This window comes from Bidens hawaiensis, unplaced genomic scaffold, assembly GCF_021521415.1.
Source record: "Bidens hawaiensis isolate Kalapana, Puna unplaced genomic scaffold, B.hawaiensis_p1.1 tig00015870_1, whole genome shotgun sequence".
NCBI classification, from domain to species: Eukaryota; Viridiplantae; Streptophyta; class Magnoliopsida; order Asterales; family Asteraceae; genus Bidens; species Bidens hawaiensis.
The window spans coordinates 306,754-320,550 of NW_027492420.1; the positions used below are offsets into that span (position 1 = coordinate 306,754).

A 13,797-nucleotide genomic window follows, 5' to 3' on the forward strand; every position below is an offset into this window, starting at 1 on the left:
CGTTGAAGCTCCTAACGCCTATATTGCCATGTAACTTTCATAAAGATAAGGTGAAACACATTATAGTACATGTTCATGAGCATTTTGACGAGGACAAAGAGCGACAAGTTATATTTTTATAGATGTGCATGATAACCCAAAATCCATGCAGATACATATTTTAACAATTGATGAAAGATGAGTTGATGACTTGATGGATCTCTGTTTAGAATCTTACATGAAGGTCGATGAGTGACTCATTTGAAACTTAATTTCATATGTAGTGAATACCTACATACACACGCCTACATACACATACATCCATACATACATCCATAGTATCACATTAAATTTATAGTGTGAATTAATTAATGCATGAAATAATAATTATGAAAAGGTCAATCGTTCAAATTGTATTTAAGTAATTCATTAGTTGTTACATCAGGTGTTCCGACAGGGTTAACTGGTGTAGCATGTATCATGTATAGATGTCACAATATCCAATTTTATAACAAGTTAATCTTACAAAAATAATAGAAAATAGCACATCATTTTAAAAAATGACTGACCTTGTTAATTACTATATATAGACATCGTCATTCACATCTACTTTGTCATGCTAAGTAAACAACAAATGAGTAAATAGCTTTTCGTCTATTCATTTGTTGTTTTGACTTTTATTTTTAATTTCGCTTTAGTAGTGTCTATTGCGAAAGCGGGAGGCAATCGAATATAGAAAGCTGAGGTGGATGGGTGAGACGAATTGTATAAGAAATAAAGTTTTACTTTTGTCATAAACTGAGAGGGTATTTATCATGGATAAGACGAGGAAAAAGAAATTGAGATGGTCTGCGTATTTCAAGAGTTGGCAAGTGACAACTCTAGTGGAGGGGAGGAGGAGCAAAAGTCCAACCCAAATTGACATGAGATGAATAAATTAACCGGACTTGCACCTCTATGAAAACAAGATTGGAGATATGAGTTTTTGGCACGTCGGTTTAAGGTTAGTTATGTACATTTAATGAACATGCAGACCTACCTGTCTTAGGCTCTATTTTTTTCCTACATTTGTGTTATACTTAGCCTTAGCGTTGTATTGGAGCATAGATTGTCTAGAGGAGTAGACTGTAGAGGGGTGTATAGGTGCCTTTCATGGGGGTTATTGTGACTTTTTGTTGTGTCTTTGCATTTTCTGCCTTTGAAACTAAAGTTTTGTGTAGACTGTTTACAACTTTCATTATTAGTATCCTTTGTATCATTGTTGCTTTGATTCCCTTAGCCACATTCAATATTATCTGGATTACAATACACTATAAACATAAAAAGAGGGCACGACCAAGGTTTTATAATATTGGGCGAAGTAGTTACGTAGGCTGGTTTGGTAGAAAGAAAACTGAGACTTGGACTATGCGTATCAGACGTTTAACTTTTTACTTTCAACAACAAAGATTTTATTTACATGAATAAACAAGGCTTGCAATAAGATAATAACTAGATAGATATCAGAATACATCCCAATTCGACAACCAAAGCTATATACGTCACTCTTTTCAGTTTTTTCCCTGTTATGAGTTCTGCAAGGACCACTCCAAAGCTATATACGTCACTCTTTTCAGTTAGCTGGCTTGTGTTGAAGTACTCTGGATCCAAATACCCTAATGTGCCTTGAATAAGAGTAGTTACTTGTCCATGATCTAACGGGACTAGCCTTGATAAACCAAAATCTGAAATTTTTGCTGTGTAGTTTTCATCTAGTAAAATGTTAGTAGACTTGACATCTCTATGTATGATTGGCATAATAGTTTCTGAATGAAGGTATGCAAATGCACCAGCGGCTTCTATAGCTACTCTCAATCGATTCTCCCAGGAAAACCAACTCATTCCACCGAATTTAGAATGAATGTGATGGAAAAGAGTGTTATTGGAGATGAATTCATAAACTAGTATAGGAACTTCCCCTTCCAAGCAACATCCCAACAACTTTACCACATTCCGATGGATTACTTGTGTAAGGATTAACACTTCATTTATGAACTGCTCTGTTTGGCTCCCATCCACTATTTTAGATTTCTTTATTGCAACTACACGTTTATCAGACAAAACACCCTTGTAAACAACACCATAGCCACCACGGCCAACGATGTTTTCTTGAGAATAATTATTGGTGGCCTTGCGAAGTTGTGCAGTGCTAAACAAAGCCATTGCCTCATGTGACCCTTGCGAATTGATCTTTTGTCTCAACAAAACGCCTCCATTTTGCTCAAAGAACTTTTCTCTTAGGGTCATTAGCTTCTTCCTCCTTATACCACAGAAAATCCCCACTATGACTGATAGTATTACTAACAAGCCAAACACCGGTGCTACACGTGAAAGTAAAATTAATGAAAACACTTCAGTTAGTAACATGTTTTTAAGGAATCTTAAAGGGATCTTAAAAGATTGATTGTACTAGTGAACATATATACATGAAACCATATTCATACGTTGATGAAAGAAATACCTATAATGTATATGGTTGAAGAATATTTTGATTCTTTAGCATAGTGACACCCATTTACTACTTTTGCATCACCAAAAGATCCTGATGGACAACTACATGTGTAACCTCCTAGAGTGTTCATGCAATCACCATAGCAAGGGTTGGTTCCTGGATCTTCACATTCATTGATATCTAAAAGCAAAGAAAAAATAAATAGCCTTTTCAAAGAAAGCACAAAACATATATGATCATAATGAATATGATATTTTAATTGTTTCAATATATTGCAATATTATATGTGATATAGAAAAATGATGATTTAATCTAATTATTGAATCTCAAATAATAAGATAATCTTAATCAACACATTTTTTTAAAGCAAAATAAAGTACTATAACATAAATTAGATGTGTTTGGCCCCCATTTATTTTTTGATGTAAACAAGTAACAACACTTGTCATAAATGTTGAAAATGATTTTGATATTTTGAAAAGTAAACTGACCTTGGCAACCCGGATCAAGATAAGGGTTACCCTGGTAACCATTGTTGCATTTACAACGATACCCGCGGCCGTCTACCTTAATGCATGAACTGTTTCCTTTGCATTCGGAGCAATTCCCTGCAACCACCCAATCCACCACCACAGGGACAGTAGCCCATATCCTCTCCCAAACACTCCATTCGCCCGTTAAATCACGCGCACCTTGAAACTTAAAACTGCCTTCCTCAGCAAGGATCGCGTAACCACAACTGTTGAAAGACCAAATATCAGTGTGGTTTCTAAAGGAAAGTGTGATATTATAGTTGTCGAGTCCCTTCGGTATAGATGTCTCACAACAACCCATTCCAGAGCATTGCCCGTCATCTGGTGCGTGTTGTGCTTCGCTACACAACCCAAAACAGCCACCCGAAAAGCCTACACCTTTGATCAAAGAATAGTCATCACACCCGAGAACTATGAACTTATTTTTTGAAGAGAAACTGAATGGACTTATCGAATACCGCCCTTGGTAATCCCAACTTAGACTCTTGTCTTCGTTGTAGCACTTATAAGCAACATCCGACCCTATGCGGAATTCTGTATCTGAAATACTGTATATTTGTATGTCACTTGATTGGAGGAATAATTTCGGCTCTGCACTAGACTTGTTACAAGTCACATAAAACGACTCGTCTAGAGAACAACCCGTGCCTTTACCGATACCGAAAGGGTACGGAACTGTCAGATTCCCGCACTGGGTTAGACACCCTGGCTTTCCGATGTTGTTCATAGCCTTTAAGGTGGAACTTTTTGTATAATAAGGAAATATAATCAGACATAGGACAAAATGGAAAAGCATATTTCTCTAGTGTGGTAATACAATTTTATTTTGTAGCAATTTATATAGTGTGGTTGCAACCAAGTGGTTCGATGTATCTGTTGACTATTAAGTTATTCATGGACCCTATACATTTAAGACATTAGTTAACAAGTAGGCTTTAAATTTTTTGATTTGGACCTTTAAGTTGTACGCAACTAAAATATCTATCACATATGCTTGAAAGCTTATATACCATAAGTCAATAGTATTTAATATATTTCCTTATCAATAATCACATCTAATATAAGAGACTTTTCTAATTTTGCTTCCAGCTTGTCATCTTCAACAAGATGTAATGTAAAACCAACTCGCTCATGATCCACTAAATATATATTAAGTTGAAGATGATATAATTCTAATTTCTAAGTGTTTTACCAGCTCTTGTGAAAATTAACGAGCTAACAAATTAGATGCTTCAGTTTTGTGGGCATTATGCTTTATAAAAGTTTAAATTTATCTCATGACATTTGTATCTACTTCATTCAACATGGAAAATTAATATAATAAAATTTTGTTCTGTTAGCAGACTAAGTCTACTACTTTTAAATATGTCTTCTATCATATTCAAAACATTTTTTATGATAAAAAGACTAATAATTTTCTTTCAGTTAGATAAATAAATGTTGTTTCGCACATGAGCGGATAAATGCGAGTAATTACCAAATTCCAATGTATTAGTTGGTCGGTTGGTTGGTAATGATTTACTATTTAAATTGAATTGCCAATTTTTTACCTAGTTATGTTTATATGATGGATTGTAAAGGGTACCTAGTTAAGACATTTGCCATCGAATTTTATGTCTACGAAGTTCACTACTAGAAAAAGAGGTGTTTTTCTACAACTGAATTGTAGGAAATTTGTTGGAAAATCCAGTTTCTAACAATTTTTCAACAAAAAAGTTGTCGGTAAAACACATGCTTGAATATCATTTTCAACCATTTTCCAACAACTTTTCTTACAAAATTGCTACAAAAACATGTGGTTGTAAACTTCCTATAACTTTCCTACAAAAACTGTTTTGTTTATTGTAGCAAAGTTGGAGCTTGTTTTTTTGTTGGAAATATGTTGAAACTACTTGTTGTAGGAAATTTGTAGGAAATTTTTGTGTGAAAATGACTTGTTTTCTAGTAGTTGTTCTTGTTTGTTTTGCATATGTAAATCCACACAACAGGTTATAGGAGCAAGAGATTGATTATTAAGGAAGAGTTCAGAAAACATAAAAAATGAAGAAATCGAAAGTGAAAGTACTATGTTTTAATAAGTAATATTAGGTGACAATTAGCTCATGGGTTGCATGACCCATATATGAATTCTATTTCTAACTGGTACAGTTGTTAACGGTGTCACATTTATTCGACTAAACCACCGAACTTCATTAGTATGTGTGTGTATAATTACTTAAATAAGGTTGCAGCCTTGCAGGGATCTGCAATCCTCAATCCTTTTCGATATTGTATTATTTCCGCGTGTTTTATTAATGATTCCTTTGAACATAACTTGTCTGCATTTTACCTATAGAAAATCTTGTTTCAAGAAAAAAATCTTACAAATATTAAGGTTTATAATTGGAAAAAAAATGTTTATAACAACTTTTTTTACAGAAAACTTCAATATCTTTCCGTTGACGATCTAGAAATGAAAGAATATTAGTTTTCAAAAAACTAGAGGAATCATTTACTTTTCAAAGTCAGTGATATACTATTTTAAACTTATAAAGTCTATTTTGTAATCATCTATAAATTTCTCCAATAAAAGTTGTTTGATCACACAACAAGAAGAAAGTTGCAACATGCTTCTTCTTTTCCCACTTGTTCTGTATACAAAGTTACAATTGGCAATGGCCACCGCAAAGCCAGGCTGCCAAACACAATGCGGGAATTTGACAGTTTCATACCCTTTCGGTATTGGTGTTGTTCCAAAGACGACACGTTTGACCTGACCTGTAACTCAACTTACAACCCGCCAAAGCTATTTATCAGATCCGGAAACCTTGAAATACACAAGATTTCAGATTATGAGATGTGGATCACCAATTTTGTTGCTTCAAGATGTTACAACCGGTCTGGGGGTGTCACGCTCGATAATTTAGCGTGGACTAAGTTAGAGGGTACGCCTTTTGCATTTTCCCAAAGGAATAAATTCACGGTCATCGGGTGCGATGATTTTGCTTTGATCCAAGGGTCAAACGGAGGTGATTTCGCTAGTGGTTGTTTGGGTTTATGCAGTAAGTCGAGCGATGTGCCTGATGGCTACTGCACAGGAATCGGTTGTTGTCAGACTGCAATACCAAAGGGTCTCAAAACTTATAACGCTACGCTTCTCACATTAAGAAACCATACACGTGTCGTGTCCTTCAATCCTTGCGGCTTTGCATTTTTGGGTGAGGTAGAAAGTTTTCAGTTTCGTGGTGTACGGGATTTAGCCAATGCTTCCGAGTTTTATACGAGGGTGCAGACCATGGTGTCCACGGTGCTTGAGTGGGTTATCGAAAGCAACCGCAGTTGCAAAGAGGCTAATGAGTGCAAGGGTAATAGCTCGTGCATTGATACAGACATCGGGGGTATCGTTGCAGCTGCAATAATGGTTACAAAGGAAATCCTTATCTTAATCCAGGCTGCCACGGTATGTGTATTTCATTTTAACTTCTGTTACAATTCAAAATGTAAGATGGTAAAAGACTGACTGATTATTAATGAATAATGCATTACAATATATACCTAATTGGCCCGCGGGCTCACCTAATGCGAATACAAAAAGGTTCTGATATGACATTTATTGAATGTTAAGTTGTATTATAATTTGTCAACATATAGGTATAATATATACCTCTTGAAATAGTCTACCTACAATTGTTGTCATTTTGTATTCATTTTCTACATCATCTGCATTATTTTATATAGTTGGCTAGTAAACTGCTCAGTCTTAATTTATTTTCTAGACATCCAATGAGTGTGATGATAAAGTCAACATCAGCTGTTACGGGGATTGCGTTAATACAGCAGGGAGTTACAATTGTACATGTAAGCCAGGATACACCGGAGATGCAAAAACGCCAGATGGTTGTCGACCTATTGCTAATGGTTCAAAATTTCCTGTTACAGTATTCACATTAGGTAATTCTTCATTATTCTTTTAAGGATTTATAATAAAAGGAAAAAAATATATGACATAGGAATTAACTAGTGTACATACCCATCAATATAATCAAACGGAAACATCTCATGGCATGCCTTTATTTATCTTTTCTAAAACCAGACTGATTCATAGTCACTGCAATTGATGAAATTATTTTTCCTGTAATTTCACATGTAGCTCTAGTGTTTGGCTTCGTGGCACTAATATCCGGAATGATTGGAATTTTCTTTGGCGTTAGGAAGAGGAAATTAATCAAGCTGCGAGAAAAGTTCTTTGAGCAAAATGGGGGTGTGTTTTTGAAACAAAAACTCAACGCACCAGGAAGTAGTGAGGCGGTGATTATGTTTAGCAGTGAACAGCTTCGGAAAGCGACTGATAACTATTCTGAGGAACGAATTATTGGTCGGGGTGGTTATGGTGTAGTGTATAAAGGAATTTTGCCAGATAAGCGTGTCGTTGCAATAAAGAAATCTAAGCTAGTGGACACGACCCAATCGGAACAATTCATTAATGAAGTCTTGATCCTTACACAAGTCATACATCGAAATGTCGTAAAGCTATTAGGGTGTTGTTTGGAAGAGGAGGTCCCGGTACTAGTTTATGAATTTATCTCGAATAACACACTTTTCTATCACATTCATGATAGATCGGGTGGAAGGAGTTGGTTATCCTGAGAAAACCGGTTAAGAGTTGCTATAGAGGCTGCCGATGCACTCGGATACCTTCATTCACAGGCCGCTACACCTATCATACACAGAGACGTTAAGTCTACCAATATATTACTAGACGTTAATTACACTACAAATATTTCTGATTTTGGTGCTTCAAGGTTAGTCCCGTTAGATCATGATGAAGTCACTACACTAGTCCAAGGCACACTAGGATACCTTGATCATGAATACTTCTACACAAGCCAACTAACTGACAAGAGTGATGTGTATAGCTTTGGAGTTGTCCTAGCAGAACTTATAACCGGACAAAAACCGCTTTCTGCGGATAGAACCAATGATGATAAGAATTTAGCAACATACTTTGTCAACGCGATAAAAGAAAACCGCTTGTTCGAAATAGTTGAACCACGAGTTTTACGAGAAGGAACGCTTGAGCAGTTACAAGCAGCAGGTGAGCTTGTGAAAAGATGCCTTAACTTACATGGAAATGATAGACCTACTATGAAAGAGGTTGCAATGGAGTTAGAGGGTTTGAAGAAGTTTAAAACTCATCCTTGGAACCAACAGCAAACACATGAAGAATCAAGAAGCTTGATCTTAGAAGTTGAGCAATCTGACCTTTATGAAGTCCCGTTAATCCCATATGAGTTTCAAAGAAAGTAAACCGCGTTAAGTTTTAGATTCCTTGTTATATTTTTGATTCTATGAGAATAACCGATGACAATTTACCCAAATTGCAAGAAGTATGTATCTTGATTCGTGTCGTGTTCTTTGTGTTGAAACAGTTTATCATGACAAGTCCTTATGAACTCTTATATATAAATGTGTACCTTGTATAGTTTGTATAATATTATTTATAACCTTTTGGCTTATATATATACAAACATAATTCAATATGCATTGTTTCTAAGACAGTACCTTATAATCCAATTAATAATGCATATTGAAGATGTAGGTCCCCGCAAAGCCCAGTTAGACCCGCAAAGCCCAGTTGGACCCGCAAGACACACCTTGATGAGGTACGTCTGCGCATAGACCAACAGGTTCCGCAGGACCCACCATGCTCAGAGAGATGAAGACCTTACACGCAGTAAGCCAGCTGTTCCCGCAGGAAAGCCTCCCTTGGTACAGAACCCTGCCTGTTCCCGCAGCTATGAGTACAAACCATTCCGTCTCCTGATAGTTGGAGGCGTGAAGGTTGGGGAGTGCTCTCCCGTTCTTGAACGTCATCGCAATGGGGACGATGCGGGCAGAGATGTAGAAGAACTCCCGTTTCCAAGACCGAAGACTGCGCTCGGTAGCGCAGATCTTCAAACCCTTGATCCGAGTGACCAAGGTATACCAGCCCTGGATGCACCTCTAGGAGTAGAAGGTCATCAGGCGGTCTACACGGGGCTCGATGCCCAAAATGTGGCACACCCATTCGAAATGGCGGACCTTAGCGATCGCCATTGGGTGTACCTCCGTCAAGTGTACACCGTGTTTCTCCAAAACACGGTATACAAACTTCGTTAATGGGAATCTGAGATTCCCATACATGAAGAATGAGGCATAAACCCCTATCTTGCCCTTGGGGGCATCATACACCGTCTGGTGAGACTCCGGAAACTCAGGCTCGTAAGGATCGAGCATGAACTTCTTGACGATATAGTTGTATAGATCGACAGAAAGAGCACACTGGCACTCACCAGCAGTACTCTTGTCGTCCTTGTCAGACGCGGACATCGGGTTCTCGGGGTATACATCGGACTCCTCCGCAGTAACCTCAGGATCATGAATAGAAGACATGTTTTGAGTATGAAAGAGAACGATTTCAGGAGAATGCTCGACAGAAAAGTTAGAGTATTCGCTGGAAATCGCTTAGAAGAAGAGTGAAGTGAAGATGTGAATTGAAATGCACCCTCTCCCCCCTTTATATACTCATCGCAATGAATGCGATGAATTTAATGCGGAGGAGAGAGAAAGCGCAGGTGCAATAAAACGGCGACACGTGGAAAAGAGCAAGCTGGCAACAGCTGTCGAAAGGACGCGTGTCGTAAAATTCGCGCCCACGCGCCCGAAAACTCGCGCCCACGCGCCTGAAAAAGCGTCTGAAATGACCATATACTGTCACGTCGCCATAACTTCCTGCACGTCCTGAAACTGTCAGAAGAAACCGTCAGGAGACGCCAACGTCACTTCAACCGTTTGGACTGTTCTTATCCTTTCACCAACTCTTCAAATTTCAAAAAGATTCAAAAAAGATTCAAGAATAAGAGGGAATATACCCCCTTACCTTGGGAAGCAAAAACCATAAGACAAGTACGGGTACAGTGTCAAGGCGAAACCCTTCACATACTTAGCACTTGCAGGGAATTGAAGCCAAGAAGGATCTTATGGGCCATGCTTGCGGAAAGGGAAATAACACCTCCGCATGGCGGGAACGTTGAGAACTAGCTTGTGTGAAACTTCAAGGCGGAATTGGTGGTTTAACATAACTGATCACTATGTCCAAAACTACTAAAACCTAGTGAAGAGCCTATACAAATGAAACTCAACGCTCCCGACTTGCGAAGAGGTTAAACACCTACCCGCATCATAACCAAAGATCAGGCAGAAAAGTCGGGAATTTCTGCAAGTGACATTAGGAAAACTGCGGAAAGAATCCCCACGGAAAACCTTAAAAAACAAAAACCTCTTTAAAAACCCCTTGCTTAAAGTCCAAAAGTTCACCTCATTAACAATTCATGAGAAGAACAATGGACTGGGGGGACTTGAAGAGGTAGGTCCCCGCAAAGCCCAGTTGGACCCGCAAGACACACCTTGATGAGGTACGTCTGCGCATAGACCAACTAGTTCCGCCGGACCCACCATGCTCAGAGAGATGAAGACCTTACACGCAGTAAGCCAGCTGTTCCCGCAGGAAAGCCTCCCTTGGTACAGAACCCTGCCTGTTCCCGCAGCTATGAGTACAAGCCAAGAAGGAAGGCTACCCGCACTAACAGTAAGGCTACACACATAAGGCACTAACTCATACTTCAGCAATGTCACCTGAAGAAGGAATGAGCAAGGCGGGAATATTCCCGCCCAAAAGAGCCAGTCCGTACGCTTCTGGAAGATCTTTTGTACTATACCTGCCAAGGTATGGACAAAATAGACAAGATCTGACCAAAGCAGCCCATGAACCAATCATAGGGTGACAGCTCACCGACAATAGTACGAGGAGGAGCACGCTCTAGTACAAAATGTCACTATCAGCCGTTGCCTACCCACCAACTCCCATCGTGGCACGTACATAGCCCATAGTTGGTGGAAAAGGAATAGTATACAGTCGGCCATGTCACTATCAGCCGCTGCCTACCCACCAACTCCCATCGTGGCACGTACATAGCCCGTAGTTGGTGGAAAAGAAATATTATACAGCTGGCCGTACCTGCTTGGAAACCTACCTTCGGCTATAAATACTCCAACACCTTGGAACGGTATCGGGATCTTATCTTATCTTATCTTCTCTAGCTATTTCTCTTAATATACGCTTATATTCAGAGCAATCTAGTCTGATTCTCACGCCGGAGGGTGGTCACAAGGAGGAACCCCCCCTTCTCAGTGACGAGCTCACGGTGTCTGTTTTGCAGGTCTAGAAGAATAACCATCTTTGCCGGACATAACCCTCGTGGGAAACATCTACTTAACCCTAAGATTATCCGTAATCTACCGGGGTCTCCTAGTGTTTCTTCACATATATAAAAGTTATTGCATTAAGAACACCACACACACACACATATAGATTTGATTCCAAAAAAAACAAGCTCTAGTTTTGTACAGGTAAGGCTATATGTCATAAACAGGTTTGGTCATTATACAGCCAGTTGGGTCAGTATAGTTCTTGGTTATATACCCTGAAGTTAAATTAGTTAATTATGTATGTCAAATTGAAGTCAATAGTGGCTTTAACATAGTCAGATTAACGGGTCAAAGTATAGTTCTTAGGTACATAGATTGAAGTCAATAGTTATTAGATTGGTCATATTATGAGGTCAATCGGGTCAAGGGGTATTATCGAGTCAAATTGAAAGTCAGTTGGGTAAAAGAGAGATTTAAAAAGAGTCGAGCATGCATTTTTTTTAAGTCAAACGAAAACGTCAAGCATCGAATCAAAGTCAAACTTCAATTAATTTTAGTTTTGGAGGGAGAGCAATAGGGGTGCAAATTTTTTAACATCGACCACGGGGACACAAAATGGAGGGGGTATTATGATCTTTTGAGACTGTTAAAAAAGAATTTAAAAGTTGAGGCGACAACTGAGCTCAAACTGCATCAAATTGAAGATGTCGGGGGGGGGGGGGCAGGTGGCTTAAATTCAAAATGGGAGTTGCAAAATGCATCCACCCGTTAACCATAGAGGTGGGTAAAAGGTATTTAACTCTACATTCTATTAATATTTATTAAATTTAGTTCTTTTGGTTAAAAATGGGATATCCTCATCACCGTCTTATCATTTTCAGTAAAATGTGGAATTAATATTTTACCACGCTCCAAGTAGTAGAACTCAGATATCCTACTCGTTTGATGAACTCACACTACCTTTGACGGTGTGCTAGGGAACCCAGACGAACTCGGTGGGGACGAGTAGAGTGCCCCTCCCACCCTGACGAGAAAGTATCTTGTGACAACCTTTGTGTGCATGTAAATATTTGGTAGTTAAAAACCGCATGGCCCTTCGAGATGATGTAAGGCCCCGAACCCGGTGACCCTACTTTAGCGTCGGATTTACTCATAAACACAGTTCTTCAAATCAGAGTTTATTAAAACTTTTCGCGGAATATAAAACATCAATCATTTGTTACAAAACATTAAATCTTTTCTTTAATACCATAACACAAAACTTTATATTTAAAACATCTTTACTTCTTTCTTCAGATGCCAGCCGTTCAATCCATGCTGTGTGTCATCCTCATGCTAACTCTATAATCAGCTCACCTGCGTGCATACTAAAAGTCAGCTACGCTGAGTGAGTTCTAGTTAATCGAACGCCATACAATACATACACATACATACATATCCGTAGATACATATCCATACTTCACTAGTTACCCTTCTGTTCTACATACATACTTGCTACCATACATACATACATATCTACAATCACTAACCTCAGTCTACCGAGAGTACGTTCATAGTTCACCGTCTATACCTGTACTCAAGGTCGTGAACACGTACAAGGTTCGCAGTCCTTACCTATGTTCACCATTTATGGTACGTACAAGGATCGCGGTCCTTCCCTATACCATAGTACATCCACAACACGTACAAGGTTCACAGTCCTTTCCTATGTTGCAACCTAATTCATAGCACGTACGAGGTTCGCAGTCCTCCCCTATGCTACAAAATCAGCACGTATAAGGTTCACAGTCCTTTCCTATGCTGAAATACATCCACAACACGTACAAGGTTCGCAGTCCTTCCCTATGTTGCAACCTAATTCATAGCACGTACGAGGTTCGCAGTCCTCCCCTATGCTACAAAATCAGCACGTATAAGGTTCACAGTCCTTTCCTATGCTGAAATACATCCACAACACGTACATGGTTCGCAGTCCTTCCCTATGTTGCAACCTAATTCATAGCACGTACGAGGTTCGCAGTCCTCATCTACGTTTACATATATCATCTACTTCACGTATAAGGCTCGCAGTCCTTAACTACGCCATCACCAGCCGAGTCTATGTCTGACAGAAGCTAGAGGGATTTGCCATCCTAACTTACTATGTCAAACGTAGAACTCACATGCCATTCGTGTACCTAAATACACATACTTACATTATAACATAAGAACACTCTAGGCATTCTTTACCTCATTCATTTAACAACCATACCCCTTGTCGTTACGTGCAATATCCGAAGATCGTTCACGCCCCGACAAGTATTCATTTGAAATATTCATACATCTACGATATATAATATTCGTACCTTTATTTTTAACCTGACAGTACGCGCAATATCCGAAGATCGTTCGTGTACCGACAAACAATCATTCATATCTATCACACATATCACATATGACATACACTTATCACTTAGGATAAATGTATTAACAACACATCGAGTATGCACACAGCCCCGAAAACATAACAAGGAATGGGGCTAGAAACTCACCTGAACACGGTTACGTTCACCGTTAATCGTAATCCCT

General features: G+C 38.8%; 2 pseudogenes across 1 annotated transcript; one reads left to right on the forward strand and one right to left on the reverse strand.

The window, feature by feature from the left end:
• Positions 1-1,470: 1,470 nt before the first annotated feature.
• On the reverse strand, positions 1,471-3,944 carry LOC143549930 (wall-associated receptor kinase 2 pseudogene; annotated as a pseudogene). The gene is made up of 3 exons (XR_013138230.1): positions 2,962-3,944; positions 2,480-2,650; positions 1,471-2,339 (listed from the first exon to the last, which is right to left on the reverse strand). The product of XR_013138230.1 is annotated as a wall-associated receptor kinase 2 pseudogene (transcript).
• A 1,618-nt stretch (positions 3,945-5,562) lies between these two features.
• On the forward strand, positions 5,563-8,289 carry LOC143549931 (wall-associated receptor kinase 2 pseudogene; annotated as a pseudogene).
• The last annotated feature ends 5,508 nt before the right edge of the window (positions 8,290-13,797 follow it).